Here is a 15,445-nt window from a genome sequence, read left to right on the forward strand (position 1 = left end):
ATCTGCTTTCTTATTTCACTTATCTCATTCCTTGTTATTCTTATTTGGGCTTTTGAAGGTAGGGACTAATGTAAAGAAAATTGACTTATTTGATAAAGGTATTTGGAGGTTCAGAGGGAATTATACAATGTGATGCCAAGGCCTGTTTTAGAGGGTCAGGAAGAGGAACTGCCCTTAATCCATATGAAACAAATTGACAGAATGGAAAAGGAGATGGAAAAGGAGGCAAACAGAGAAGAGGGAGAGAGAGACAGAGGTAAGACAAAGATAGAAAGGAATTTTAAGTTGTTCACTGTGAAGTGTGCAATATGAATGGGTCTCCTTCTTCTTTCCCATAGAATCTTATTCATGAGTAGATTTATTCAGGAACACACACAATCAAAAAAGGAGCAACTAACATTTGAGTTAATTTTCATACAATCAAAAATATCTCTTAAATGTGTATTATTGCCAGTCAGTCTCTAGAGGATAGAAGCAATTAAAATGGACAATGAGTTTCTCTTGCATAGAGTCCGAAGGTGAAATCAAAGATTACCCAATGACCCTTTTGATTGTGGGTGGGACCTGTAAATGTGATGAGAGAGCAGTCTCTCTCTCATTGGGTTAATAATGAGTTTACTGTGAGGCAATCAAAAGGAAGATTTTTCTGGATGACCTTGACCCAATAAGAAGAACCCCTAAGGCCCTTCATTAAAAAGGAAGACATTCAAACATGAGGTCTATGGAGGGGGCCACATAGCAGGGACCTGAGAGTGGCCTCTAGGAGCTGAGAGTGGTTCTTAGGGAACAGATAATAAGTCTTGTGGCTGCAAGGAAATGAATTTTTCCAAGATTTTAAGGAAGCTTGGAAGTCTACAGATGCAGATGCACCCAGCTGACATCTTGATTTTAGCCTGTGAGACTCTGAGCGGAGGATCCAGAGTCTTGACGCACAGAATGTGAGATAATAACTTTTTTAAGTTGCTCAAATCATACTAACTAGTTACACAGAAATAGAAATCTAATATGCACTCTTGCTGCCTTCTTTCAGTGTCTTTCTCTTTCTCTGTGTTATTATTTAATTTAAAATCATTAAATGAGAGAATCCAATTGATTGCCCAGTAATAATCCAATATTGAACACCCATTAATGGGCCCCTCTAGGTGTGTCATTTCAAAATCTGGTTAGGCATACCAGATGATTAATAATAACAGTTAGCATTTATTGAATATTTACTACATGTTAAATACTGTTTTAAGCATTCTTTTAATGTATTGACTTATTTAATCATCACAACCATTATAATTAACCTCCACTATATTGATGAGGGACAGAGAAGTTAAGTAATATGCTCAAAGTCACATACTAGTAAGTGGCAAAACCAAGGTTTGAAAATTCAGGAAGTAGGACTGTAGGGTGTGTGAATTTAATTGTATATAATGCCTCTCCTGATGTATTTGAGATTATTACATGACCAAGTATTAGCCACATTTAGATATGTCATACTGTGAAGTCAGAAGCCTTCTACATCCTCTGATAAGTTGCAAAGGTACCCTGTAAAGCATTTTCTTATTACTTAAGGAATATTTCATAAGTCTCACATTGATTAATAATTCTGAGAAGCAGTACCTACACTAAAAATGACATCTCTCAACAAACCTTCAGAGGTACCAGTAAAAATCACTGTTTCTCAAAATGTATGTTTATAAATGAGTATTAATAAAAACAATACTGGGGTACCAGGGTGCTCAGTTTTTTAAGTGCGTGACTCATGATTTCAGCCTGGGTCATGATATCATGGGTTCCGGACATAGAGCCCCTCATCAGGCTCTGTGCTGATAGTGCAGAGCCTGCTTGGGATCCTCTGTCTCCCTCTGTCTGCCAGCCCCCCCATCAAAATAAATAAACTTTAATAAATAAATAACAAGATCTTAACTTCTGAATAGCCATCATCTAAATTTCCACATAGAAAGAAATTCTTTCCAACAAGAAAAAAATTGTTAAAAATTCAGATGGAATAGTGTTTCACAGATTTTCAATTTGGGGAATCTTTGTCATAAGTGAAATCTAATATTAATACATATGCAATTCATTGTGGTTCCTATTTTAGAATGTTCTAATCTATCATTATGTGATATTATTATCTGTCTTGCAACCATGGCTTTCTATGCTAAAACACTTGACTGACTATAAATTAATGAGCATAAAAAATCAGTTTGTAAAGAGAGTCAGGACACACGCAGAAAATAATTTTTGTTAATATTATCTTCATGACAACATATCAACTTGATTGTAGTAAAGCAATGTGACCCTTACACTGAATTAGAAAATATTTGAGACGTATTCTGTCTTGGCTAATAGCTAATGTAATGCACTTGTTTTAGAATGGTAGTACTCTTAAACCTTTACTAATAAAATATCTTGTCTATATTTTTGGTATAGCTAGTATCTTAACTATACATGTTCTCTTATTAGTTTTAATTTAATCTCCATAATATGTTTTCATATTTTGCTTTTTCAATTTTATTTGCACATTTATGCTCCTCTTTCATTTTAAAATGGAGTAGGAATTAGCTCAAATGTTATACAAAAGTTTACTGAAGCTCTAAAATGTGTTAGATATTGTGCTAGGCAGTGGAAATATTTTAATAAAAAGTAAATTATTGATGCATCATGGAGATTTTAATCTAGAAGAAATCTCTGTGTGTATGTAGATTTTTGTTTACATATATACACACAGGAAGTGTGTATATTCTGTATATTGCATACACACAATTATATATCTTAATAAGTGATACAATGGAAAATAACCAATTTGATAAAATATTAATAGAGAGAAGCTACTTTAGACTAAATTGTGTGTGAGTAGAGTAAATTTCTAGGCAGAGGTAAAATGTAAGATGAGAACAGTTATTTGAAAAGCAGAGAAATGTGTTTGAAACAAGAAATGGAATGTATCAAGATTCTGAGATGAGAAACCCTTGACATTTAGAAAGGTGTCCAATGTGACTGATTGAAGGGTGGTAGAGAGAGAGTCAGTGAATACCAGGAAATTGATTTGGAGAGATAGACAAGCCCCATTCATAGAGAACTCGGTGTACCTGTATGGTAATTTAAAGTTTTAGAGATTTCCTTCTTAGTATTGCTGAAGAACAAATACTAAAATAACTTCAAGTTGGTCTTCTCTCCAATGATTATCTTCATCTGGGTTTACTTTTAAATTCAGTGTATAGTGTTCTACATAGACCTTACACTTTTCACAAAAATTAATTTGAAATGGATCATATATTCCAATGTAGCATGCAGAACTTTAAAGTTTATAGTAGTAAACATATGGGAAAACCTGGATGACCTTCAGTATGATGGTGAGTTGCAGATACAACATCAAAAGCATGATTCATGAAAGAAAAACAATGATGTTGTTTATTAAAATTTAAAACTTCTCTGCAAAAGGGGGAGCATGGATGGCTCAGTCAGTTATACCTCCAACTCTTGATTTCAGCTCACGTCATAATCTCAGGTTCATGTGTTCAAGTCTCTCGTCTGTCAGTGCAAAGCCTGCTTGGGATTCTCTCTCTCCTTCTCTCTGCCTCTCCTCCATTCTACTCTCTGTCTCTCTAAATAAATAAATAAATAAATTCTCTGCAAAAGGTATTATTAAGATAAAAATGCAACTTGTAGACTGGGAGAAAGTATTTGTAAAATATTCGTCTGCTAAAGTATTTATATCCAAAGTATACCAAAAATTAATACTCAATAATAAGAGAACAAAGAATCCAGCTGAAAAATGGTCACCAGATTTGAAGGCACTTTGTTAAAGAAGATACACTGATATCAAGTAAGCATATGAAAAGGCAGTCAACATCATTTGATATTAGGGGGATGCAAATTAAACAAAATGGCAAACTTCTGTGTACCTGTTAGAATGGCTAAGTTCCAAAACTTGATAATAAATATTGCTGAAAAAGATATGGAAGTTAACAATTCTGAAAAACACTATATATGTATGCTTGCATTAGATAATTAAGTAAGTGGATGGTTAATGATGAAAGCCAGGATTCTCACTAGTGGAATAGGAGGTTAAGGTAAGAAAAGGGGGTTCTAGAATGATCCATATTATAATGGGTTAGAGTTGGGGACTGATTTCATCACTAGCTAGATAGGTTACTATATACACATGTATTTACTTGTTTTGTCAGCAAAGAAGAGGATCTCTTAGAAGTGGCAACACTCCACAAGTAACCCCAGAGCACAGGTCTTAGTTTCTAACACCATTCTCCAGTAAAAGGAAGCAGGATTCCTGAATGAAGTAGCTGATTCTAGGACTGAGGCAGGAACTGTACAAGAGGAGCCTGGAACAATTGTATTGTAGCACCAGAAGAAAGGACATGCTCAGAAAACAACAAGACAGTCACACACATAAATGGAAGTGTGTCAAAAGGGCACAGTAGCCAACTGAAAGCACTCGCCATGGCAGTCCTGGAGCAATAAATATCCATAAATAAAAAAAAAAATAAACAAACAACTAGGGTGACATTTCCATGCAGAAGAATTCCAAATATTTTATGGAACTATCCTCCTCGAAGTAGGTAGAACATAATACCCTCACCTTAAGTTTAAATGTGGGCTGTAATATTTACTTCAAAGAGTGCAGTTTGGAAAAGACTAACTTTCCAGTGGAGAAACTGGAAAACAGTATTTCAGCCAGGAGATCCAGGTCAGCATCCACAGTGATAAGTTATATTTTATAGTGTGGAAACTTGGTTGTGATGTGAGATTGGCACGTCACTTCTGGTTTTTCTCCAGAAAAACCATAATCTCAGTCTAATCATGAAAACAACATTACCTGAATCCCAACTAAGATACAATGCACAGCATACCTAAGTAGTACTCCTCAAAACTATCAAAGTAATTAAAAAACAAGGAATATCTGAGAAACTGCCACAGCCAAAGAGAAGACTAAGCGGACATGATGACTCTATGAAATGTGGTATCCTGGATGAGATCACAGAACAACAACAGCAAAAAGATATTAGGTAGAAAGTAAAGAAGAATAAAGTATGGACTTTAGTTCATAATAATGTATCAGTACTAGCTTATTAATTGTTATAAATAAACTATACTAAAGTAAGATGTTAGTAATAGGGTGTGGGGTATATGGGAGCTCTGTACTATCTTCATGGCTCTTTTGTAAAGCTAAAACAATCCTAAGATAAAAATTTATTTAAAAATCATAATGTTTAATGAACATGGAAATATTTCCTTATATATTGCTGGACTCTAGGATATATATACTCTAGGATAGATGCTTTTTGTATTAGAGCCACTTATGATTTCAGTGTTCTCCTTTGCCCTTATGATTACCCCGTAGAATTATTTTATTTTTTTATTTTTTATTTTTTTAACCCTGTAGAATTTTAAAAGCTGTATTGAATTTAAGTATAGTTTAAAACATGTAAAGTAAGTAGAAACTCTCCTTAAAACTTTTGTATAAATCTAAAACTATTCTAAAACAAAATGTTTATCTTAATTCATGGTTGTACTTTTATATTTTTTCCAAATTTGCGAAACTTGAGTTGGTTGACATTTTAAGCCATTTCCATGATTTAGGTGTCACATGTTTTGGAAGACTATGACAGTACTATTACCGTAGCCAGGAAAAGAAAATGTCTTTTCCTTTCCTCTTTTTCTCACGGAGGGGGGTTATAGAATTTGTGGCTAAAAAAAGAAAATATATTCCACTTTAATCTTAGAAAGCCTGAAAGTACAAAAGCTGGCAAAAACCCCGAGATGTAAGACTCGCTTTCTGTGACCATTTCTTGAAGGTTGGCTTTTCAGGTCATTTGGCCTATAATATTGTCTCACTTTCTGTCTCTAAAGGTATCAACTTAATTGTATTTCACATTTAACAGTGTGATAATACTGAGCAGATGGGTCAGAATATTCTAGGTTTTCTGTTCCAGGCTTTTACTTAAGTTGTTCCTTCAGTCTGGAAGTCTCTTCTTTTCATCTTTTGCCAGAAGGTCTTTCCTGAGTTCTAAGGTTATACATTTTTTCTGCTGTCTTGGTAGTTTCCATATAATCAACATTCATTAAGTAAAGCAAATTATGTATTGAGCTTCTCCTGGGTATCAGATACTCAGTATGCTGGGTTCATGGCTTCTTAGCAGCTACTGTCAGCTCCTTGAAGCTGGAAAACATGTCCTATTAATATGAACTCTTAGGACTTGGCAGAGTTCTTGGTATATAGTATGTGTTCTGGAAAAAAAAAATATTTATATGGTTTTGAATGCAGACCAGTTCTCTCAGAATGCAAGATTTTCAAAAGTGAAACTTTTTTCAGGGATTTACTCATTTTTATGACTACATGACACATAATTTTCTCTCAGACTATGATTTTCCCTAAACTACTCATTTTCAATAGTGTCCCATTTCTGCTTCTGAAGGCCCAGGAGATGAATTTGCTTCACATGATAGCAAAATAAAATGGTTGCCCAAACCTTTCACATATTGAGAATTAATCTGGAATTTCTTCCACCATTTTTTCAGGTGGCTTGAGAAAAAAATGGAAACCCTTCCCTCCTTTTATTAAGTAGGCTGGATTTTCTTTTTTTTCTTTTTTTTTTTTTTTTTTTTAGTAGGCTGGATTTTCTATTTCTTAAAGGTGGTTTACAACAGATGTCACCCTATGTTTGACTGTTTGGAGCACTTCTAATATGTATGTGTGTGTGTAGGTGTCTGTGTATGTGTTTATTACTATATGCTTAGCAGAGTTTAAACAAAACCATGAAATAAAATAAAAATGTATTTATTATTTTCTTAATATTTCCAATTTAATTTTACAGATATTATATTTGAATTATATATTGAATTCTTTAAAATTGAGAAGTATGTTTTAGGGATACATGTAAATTTAAAAGCAATTCTTGATGTTGTGTTGTCTGGCTTTGCAAAAGGTTACTTCCCATATATGGCAGATATGGCAGTCTAGACATTGCTCACATCCCAGACATGTAAATGATATTGTTTTTCTTGTTCAATCCTCAATATATCTTCTAAAGTGATACAATTGAGCTTGAAGAAGTTAAAAAAAAGACAATACAAACTTATATTGGGTGAATGATATTAAAATTCTTAGTTACTTTTCCTCCCAAATCTCCAGCAATTCTAGGTCATTGTGGTTAAAGGGAGGGGAAAAAAAAAAAAGAATTATCAAGTGAAGTATCTGCAGATTTCTCCAAAATTACATTTATAATATGGAAAAAAACAAATAAAAATATATAATATCTCAATAGCAATAACCATGGTAACATATATAGAAAAGTAGCTATGGAACAATATCGATAGATTTGCTCCTTAAATTTTCCCAACAAACCTATGAAGTAGGCATACCCATTATCTTCATAGTAGGAGAGAGAACACTGAAGTAAAGAGAGTTTGTCAAAGTCAAGTAGCTAAAATTATGAAGGCAAAATTCCATCTTGGAAGTCTCATCCAAGGTTGGACATTATGCTTCAAGAGAAAAAGAACTCTGTTATGAATTTTGTAATTTTAAGATAAATATTACCCAATGTTTAGTATATCATTACATAATCTACTTATTATGTCCTGTGCCTATACATTTGTGGGTTCTCACATAAATGTTTAGTACTATTTGAAATTAGTGATTAAGTTCTATTATTTACTTCCAACCTGTTCATACATAAGTTTCTTAGTCGAGAAATGTAATTTTTTAGAATTTTCCAATTAGTTAACAACATACAGTGTAGCCTTGGCTTCAGGAGTAGAACCCAGTGATGCATCTCTTAACATCCCCTTATCTCTTAACTTTCTCTCATCCCAGAAGATCCCTTAATACACATCACCCACTTAACCCCTCCCCCACCTCCCCTCCAGCAACTCTCAGTTTGTTCTCTTTATTTAAGAGCCTCTTATGGTTTGCCTCCCTCTCTGTTTTTATCTTATCTCAGTCATATTTGTTCATTTACTTAAAATTATGGAATATTATATAAATGAATACTATGGTCACACATACAACATAATACTCAAACATAGACATAATTTCAATTGTAATTTATCAAACTCAGTAGTTGCTATCAATTTAGGTCTTCTTTCTGATTTGCTTTCCTATTAATGACAATATAATTTTCAAGTCATCGAGGTCCAACTTCACAATTATCTTTGACTGCATCTTTTTTTTGCTACCAAATCAAACCAATCACAGAATTTTATCAATTCTATCTTCTGAATTTTACATATGTATACATTTTTCTTCTGCCACTCTTAAATTTCAGGTCCTTATACCTGCAGCTCATTTCACTTTCCCTCTCAGCCTCACCTTCCCTTGCTTTTTATGCATACTTTGCTCTTCAGCCAAATAATACCTCAATTCCTAAACATTCCCCTTATTTTTCATTATCCTGGCTTAGTTCATGCCAAACTATCCCCTTGTCATTTCTTTTTCTTACCATTCTTTGCTCAAATCCTACTCATCCTTCAAGATTTGCTTAAATTACATTTCACAAAAACACAAAAATGAAACTTTGCTTTATAAGAAGGACGGTAATTAGCCATTCTTAATCTGCTGTTAATTCTTCAGTTAGATAAGCTTTTCTCTAAATAATCCTATAGGGATCATTTTCTCGTTTCATTGAGTTCTCTTCTCTTTCCTCACTATCCTACTTAATAGAAGAACACTTATCACTTCCTTACACATTATATATTTGATAGTATTTATTGCCTTTCTCCTCTTACTAGAATCTACAATAGATCCATGGGCACAAAAACTTTTTTCTGTTTAATGCTGAAATCCCAATCCTCCCAAACTGTACCTGGCATAGAGTAGCACAGAAAATGTGTGTTGAGTACATCAATGTCCAGTCACAAATAGTATCCTTTTTTATTACCTTCTGATAGCACTTCATATATCTTAGCTGTATTAATGTTATTTTTGCCATTTTGTTATTTTTTGTTAATGTTTTTTATACTAGGTTAAAAGAGGAGATTTTCATAATTTATTCTGTGCCTCTCATAGAGTATGACATGTAGCAGGCACACTCTGGGAATTTCAGTATGTTTTCTCTAAATGAATTTATCACAAGCAAATATTTATAATGATTATTTTAAGATTATGCAGTATTAAAGATTTACTGATTTATATTTTTAAGTGTTCATTTTGTCCATTAATCTTAAATACAAAGAAAACAAGTTAACATAGAGCTATTCTCATGTCATGGCAGTGATTAATAAATAGACTTGTGATTTGAGTTTAATAAAGTCCAAATTTCCTATATGACCCTGCATAAAGGCATGTAAGAGTGGATGGATATTTTTAAAACTCTTGTAAAAATACCAGAAAATGTTTTGTCTTCAAAATGTTGTAGGTCAAGCATTCCCAAAATATTTTTAAATGTATTTCTATTTTCAAATAATTTGAACATTTGATTGGAAGTAGCATATCATAGATCTTTAAAACCAAGATACATTAGTAAGTAATAAGAATAAAATTTTAATTTATACTTACCTATTGAATTTTATGGAATTTTTTTAAACTTCAAGGCAGAAATATAAAATAAGCAGTAATATCAATGTTGATATGAACAAGGCTTCTAGAATGTTAATGTTTACATTAATAAGTACTCTAGAAGTACTCTGGCACAGTCTGGAACCAGAAATGTTCTACCATTTACTTTTCTGCCTCAGTTTCTTCACATGGAACAAAAAGAAATATAATAAAAATACTGAACTCAGAGATCTTTTATGACCATATAATGTGTTTGCATATGTAAAGAACTTACAACATGAGAATAATGTAATGTCACATGACTTTACTCACATGACAGACCTACGTGTCTGCTAACATTATCATTATTGAGGGGATGTCACAGTTGAAAATGAATTTTCCAGGGCGCCTGGGTGGCTCAGTCGGTTAAGTGTCCAACTTCGGCTCAGGTCATGATCTCACGGTTCGTGAGTTCAAGCCCCGCGTTGGGCTCTGTGCTGATGGCTCAGAGCCTGGAGCCTGTTTCAGATTCTGTGTCTCCCTCTCTCTCTGACCCTCCCCTGTTCATGCTCTGTCTCTCTCTGTCTCAAAAATAAATAAACGTTAAAAAAATTTAATAAAATAAAATAAAATAAAATAAAATAAAATAAAATAAAGAAAATGAGTTTTCCAAAGTTCAAGTGTCTAAACATTAGTCAGCAGAATGATAAACTCTTTTTAGTAGTTTCAGATTCATCACTCATAAAGAAGACAGACTCACAAAAAAAATGAGCTCATGAGATTGATACATAGATTCAGAATTCTAATTTATCCACATGCAGTAAGAATGTTAACTATACTAGAGAAGCAGATAAATTATCCAACCTTGTCTCCATGTGGGTGGCACAAAGGAAGCCAAATTATGATCAAAATGGCTTAGCGAGCATGTGAATTAAGGAAGGAATCAGTCGTTTGATTTTGATGTTAAGTGGCATTATGCTAAAGAATGAGCCTTTCAGGCAGTATTCTTAGAACTAAACATCTTTTCCCTGGGAGAATTTCATATCTACCCCCATTCTATGTTCCTTGGCTATACAATGTCCCTTCTTGCTCACAAAATTCTTAGTACAGTCAATCATGATGTACTCCTAAAAGCCTAGAAATACTTTTTGTCGTTATATGGAGACCTTTCAATATTTCAGCCTAAGAGGGAAATCTTATTTGGCTCTAAGTTCTTATGCAGGAAAAAAAACATTACTGCAGCTCCAAATACAACACCATTTACTATGGATAATGCAATGAAAGACATCATTGCTAAAAACATACAACAAAAGGGCACCTGGGTGGCACAGTCAGTTGAATGTCTAACTCTTGATTATGTCTCCGGTCATGATCTCACTCACAGATTTGTGAGTTCAATCCCCACATTGGGATCTGTGCTGACTTTGCGGATCCTGCTTGGGATTCTCTCTCTTTCCCTCTCTCTCTGCAGCTCCCCTGCTCACACAAGGTCTCTCTCCCACTCAAAATAAATAAATGAACATTTATTTTAAAAATACAACAAAAAAGAAGTATTGGTATATGCTTAGGAATATTATGTTAGAGAAAACAATCTCTTATTAGCTTTTATTTTATTCTAGTTAATTTTGACATGTCTCAAAATAGTCCAGTGGTGCAGTGGAATTAACAGAAGACACAACCAAATATTTGTTTCATTAAAAATCAAAACAAAACAAAACAACTCATGCAGGTATTAATCCTAAGCTTTTTTAACATCGAACTGAACCTGACGTGAAAAGTGCTTTTTAATATTTATGGTTCAGCTTGCCTACTCTGTTTGAATTATGTGGATTCAATAAGTTTTAATGCACTCATGCCTGCACAGACACATGTAGACACACACACACATTCCTGCACAACTTGAATCTTATTCTTTAAAAAAAATTTTAATGCTTATTTATTTTTGAGAAAGTGAGAGAAAGTTCTGAATAGAATTGTTCACCTTAGTATTAAGTACCCACTGTGGGAAATGCAAATATTTCTTCTACATGGACTGCAAATGTGCCAAGAGACCACAAGTAAAATATTTAGTGCTAACTTTAAGATGGAAATGTCTTCCTTATTGAGCCATAACTTCACTCTGAGAAATATTTCTGGGAAGAAAAGATTTATTTTAATATTTCTGCATTTAACTGATGGCTGTTCACAATTAATGGTTTTGCTTTAGTAAGGCATCGTTTTCCAAAAGAAAAAGAGGAAAGAAATAGGTAAGATTATCGGTGGGAAGTGAGACATGACGTCTACTATGTTTTAAACTACATAAATGTGTATTTTCACCCTATTTTACACTGGACAAATTCCAGGTTTTTTTAAATTAATTTTACTGTAATAAATGTTAGTAATTCAAAATTTGTGATCATTTGGAGTCAGCTGAATAAAAATATAATTTTTCACAATGTGAAAGACAAAGGAATACCATACGCAAAATTGCAATGCACTAAAGACTGCTTAAGATAATCCTTTTTAAATTTTTAGATAGCTAATATTTTATGTGCAGTAAGCTGACATAAATCATAATTTAAAACAGTTGTTTTGTCAGCAATTTCCTGGCTCTAACCTTGAGACAGGACATCATCTCCTTGGGAGAGGATGTCAACTCTTTTCCAATGCTGTGCTTCCTGGTTTAAGCAAACTCCCTTCTGCTTGGCAAATGAAAATACATTATAGAGAGGGAAAGAACACGAGCATGGGAGGGACAGAGAGAGAGAGAGGCAGAGAGAGAATCCCAAGTAGGCTCCATGCTGTCAGCCTGGAGCCTGACATGGGGCTTGATCCAACTACAGTGAGATCATGACCTGAGCTGAAATCAAGAGTCTGATGCTTAACTGACTTGAGCTACCCACGTACCCCTCACTAGTTTCATAGATAGCAATGTTTGACCGATTGTCATAGCAATCCTGTGACACAAAATAGGTACTATAATGCTTGTGTTTAAGGTGAGGCTGTTGAGGCTCAAGGAGATTATTTCATATCACACAATTTGTTGTACATCTAAGTGATTGACCTCCAACTTTATCCTTGACTACTTAGTATATGTCAGGCCCTGTGCTAATATGCATAAACAACTTCATGGTGCTTATTTATATAGTTCTTAGTAAAACCAGATATTACCCTAAGTGCTTTACAAACAGAGTTCATTTAATCAATGTATAGGTGAGAAAATGACACAGCGAGAGGTTAAGTTGTCTAGGATCACCAGTGTATTGAAAGGTAGTGCCAGGGCAAGAATCCATGTCTCCTTTATTACAATAGTGTATTTATTGTCTATAAAACAGAACCTGAGTGCTATTACTCAAAATGGTTTTAAATACTCAAAACAGGATGCATGGGAAATCTAAATTAAATTTGCTACAAAACAAGTGTACATTGTAAATGAGAAACAGGTTTGGAAAAGTAAAGAAAAAACTTTGTAAAGGAAATTTTAAAAATTAAACTATGAGGGTAATTGAAAAAATAAAACAGTGTGATTAAAAATGGTCTAGATAAAAGCAATACTCAAAAGCATCATTGTGGAAGTAAAATACTACATATTAATGTTATCTTAAAGGTACATATTCAAGGGACTTGGTGATTTCATTGGCATATTCCTTTGTTTAAAAACAGAAACATTAGTTTCATGATTTTGTTTTAATTAAATCTTTTGTACTGGAATGAAATGGGATGCATATTTGTTCTCAAAGCATTTATGTGAGTTTTCTGACATTTATTTTCCTTGTAGTCCTCAAAGAAGCTGTGATATTCATGAAATAATATGAGCTCATACAAACATGATCACGACCTTGGCATTACAAAAGGGTTTGTTCAACTTAAAAGCGCTTGGGAAAGGAAGCAGTTGCACGATTAAAAACAAAGAACAAGGATAGTTGAGCTTTCAGATATGTTTATACTTTCATGTATATAATTTGCCAAATTCACAAGGGCACAAACTTCAAAGTTAATTCAGTGCACAGTAAGGACTAAGTTCTAGAGTTGCTGTGGATGTATAGTCGAGTGCCTACAACCTCAGATCCTATACACGGTCTATTTAAATCACCTTAGCAAGCTTACACTTTCACTTTAAAATAACAGCACACTGAGTAAGCTTGAAGAGTGTGAAAAACAGGCAGTAGACAACCTTGGAGAAAAAGAGGGCAATAATTATCTCACAGCCTGACACACTATTCTTGCTATTAATCACCACCACCCCAGTATACACATAAACCTTCACACGTGAGCTTGGGAGAAAAAAAAAATATAGTTCTTCCTACCTCACTGGAATTAATCATACAAGTAGTAACTACTAATTGTGTAGATTTTGTGATAGATCTTACATTAATCCTCTCAACCTTTCCATAAGGGGATAACTGCTAATATCTCACTGTGTGAGAGGAAGCAACTAAGTCTTGGAGTGATGAGTTTGCGGAGATAAGACTCCACTTTTTGATTCCAAACATGTGCTCTAAACTATTATACTATGGAAATAGGTCCCTTGTTAAAAACCAATGTTCAAAACTGTTATTTTTGTTCATGATCCCATTTCATGGTTCATGATTTAAGTCATTTTATGGTATTGTCAATTTTACTAAATGTTAGAATCAATTACCTGGGAAGGTTTAAAAATTCCCCATTCCTGTGTCCACACCTCATTATCAGTTAAATCACAATCACTGGAGATGGTATTCAGGCATACATATTATTTTTTTAATTTTCCAGATGATTCAAAATATAGAGAGGCTGGAGATCTGGTGTTTTAGATACCTTGCTCCTTACCGTTAGTGTTTACGCAGTCTTTCCATCACATCAACATAGTTATCTAGTCTCTATCCAAACATTTCTGTTGACAGCTTTGACTGTCAACAAAATTCTTAGGTTAATTCAAAATCTGTCACTCACTCTTTTATCCTTGGGTGCTAGTCCTGCCTCACTGGGATAATACAACTTTTTATCTGTTAATAGTCCCCTGAATTTTCTTTTATACAGGATAACCTTTTTCTTTCTTTTAACTGCTGTCTTATTTCGGAATGATTTCAAATCTTCTCATTTATCTCTAGGATAAACTAGTTATCAGTATGACATCTTGGAAAGAACTTGGATTCTGGAGTCAGAATACCTTTAGCTTACATTCCATATCTGCTACTAATTAGTCTCATAAACTTGAACAAGTTATTGAATTTTCTCAACTTCCCTTTTGCCACAAATAATGCTACCTCATGTAACTTTTATGAATATAAAATGAGTTATATAGAGTAGGAGTAAAACTATCAGAAGCTCTAAGCACCGAAAATTGTAGTGTCTTATCACGGCCCACTTCACTCCCCACATAAATAATTCAAATGAAAATAACACTAACTCAGACAAGTAAGAACAAAGGAACCCGATTAAGTTCTAGTTGTTTTTTTTTTTTCTCCTCTGGTGGCTATGTTGATTTTTTAAATTATTAAACAGCAAGTGTACAATTTGTTACATGCATATGCTCATTTATTTGTACCTTTATTTTGCTGGTGTTCCAAAGATATGCTTAGCCAGTCCCGAATAATGTAATGTTGAAATGCTTAAAGATGGCTCTGCTTGGTAGACTTGAGAGGAGGGCAGACATGCATGACTTTTAAGTATGTCATTTTATCTCTTCTACAAACTCCAATTTTATGATTTGTAAAATGAAGATTATATTTGCCTTGGAGGATTATTGTGAAGATTATGAACATCACAGAGGATTAAAATAAATGATGTATAAAAAGTACTTCTAAGTGGTCAAAAACGGTAAATATGGTATAGTGGGGTAAGAACTTGGGCTCAAATCTTAGCTTAGAGTTTGCTGACTCTGAAAACTTGGGAAAATTATGTAATATCTGGGTCTCAGTTTCATTTTGGAACATGGGAATAAAAATGCCACATAATAAATAAGGTTGCTATGAGTTTTGAATAATTATGTTCATAATTATATAT

General features: G+C 33.6%; 2 long non-coding RNA genes across 2 annotated transcripts in view; one reads left to right on the forward strand and one right to left on the reverse strand.

The window, feature by feature from the left end:
* The window catches only part of LOC125923686 (uncharacterized), a 51,487-nt gene extending 37,854 nt beyond the window's left edge, over positions 1–13,633 (forward strand). The window contains exon 2 of the long non-coding RNA XR_007458135.1: positions 9,931–13,633. This is a non-coding gene — a long non-coding RNA (uncharacterized LOC125923686). The remainder of the gene's footprint in view (positions 1–9,930) is intronic.
* LOC125923685 (uncharacterized) overlaps positions 1–15,445 on the reverse strand; it is a 175,985-nt gene that overhangs the window by 140,079 nt on the left and 20,461 nt on the right. The gene's annotated exons all lie outside the window — the stretch shown is intronic.

The sequence above is a fragment of the Panthera uncia genome, chromosome B1 (assembly GCF_023721935.1).
Source record: "Panthera uncia isolate 11264 chromosome B1, Puncia_PCG_1.0, whole genome shotgun sequence".
Classification (NCBI taxonomy): domain Eukaryota; kingdom Metazoa; phylum Chordata; class Mammalia; order Carnivora; family Felidae; genus Panthera; species Panthera uncia.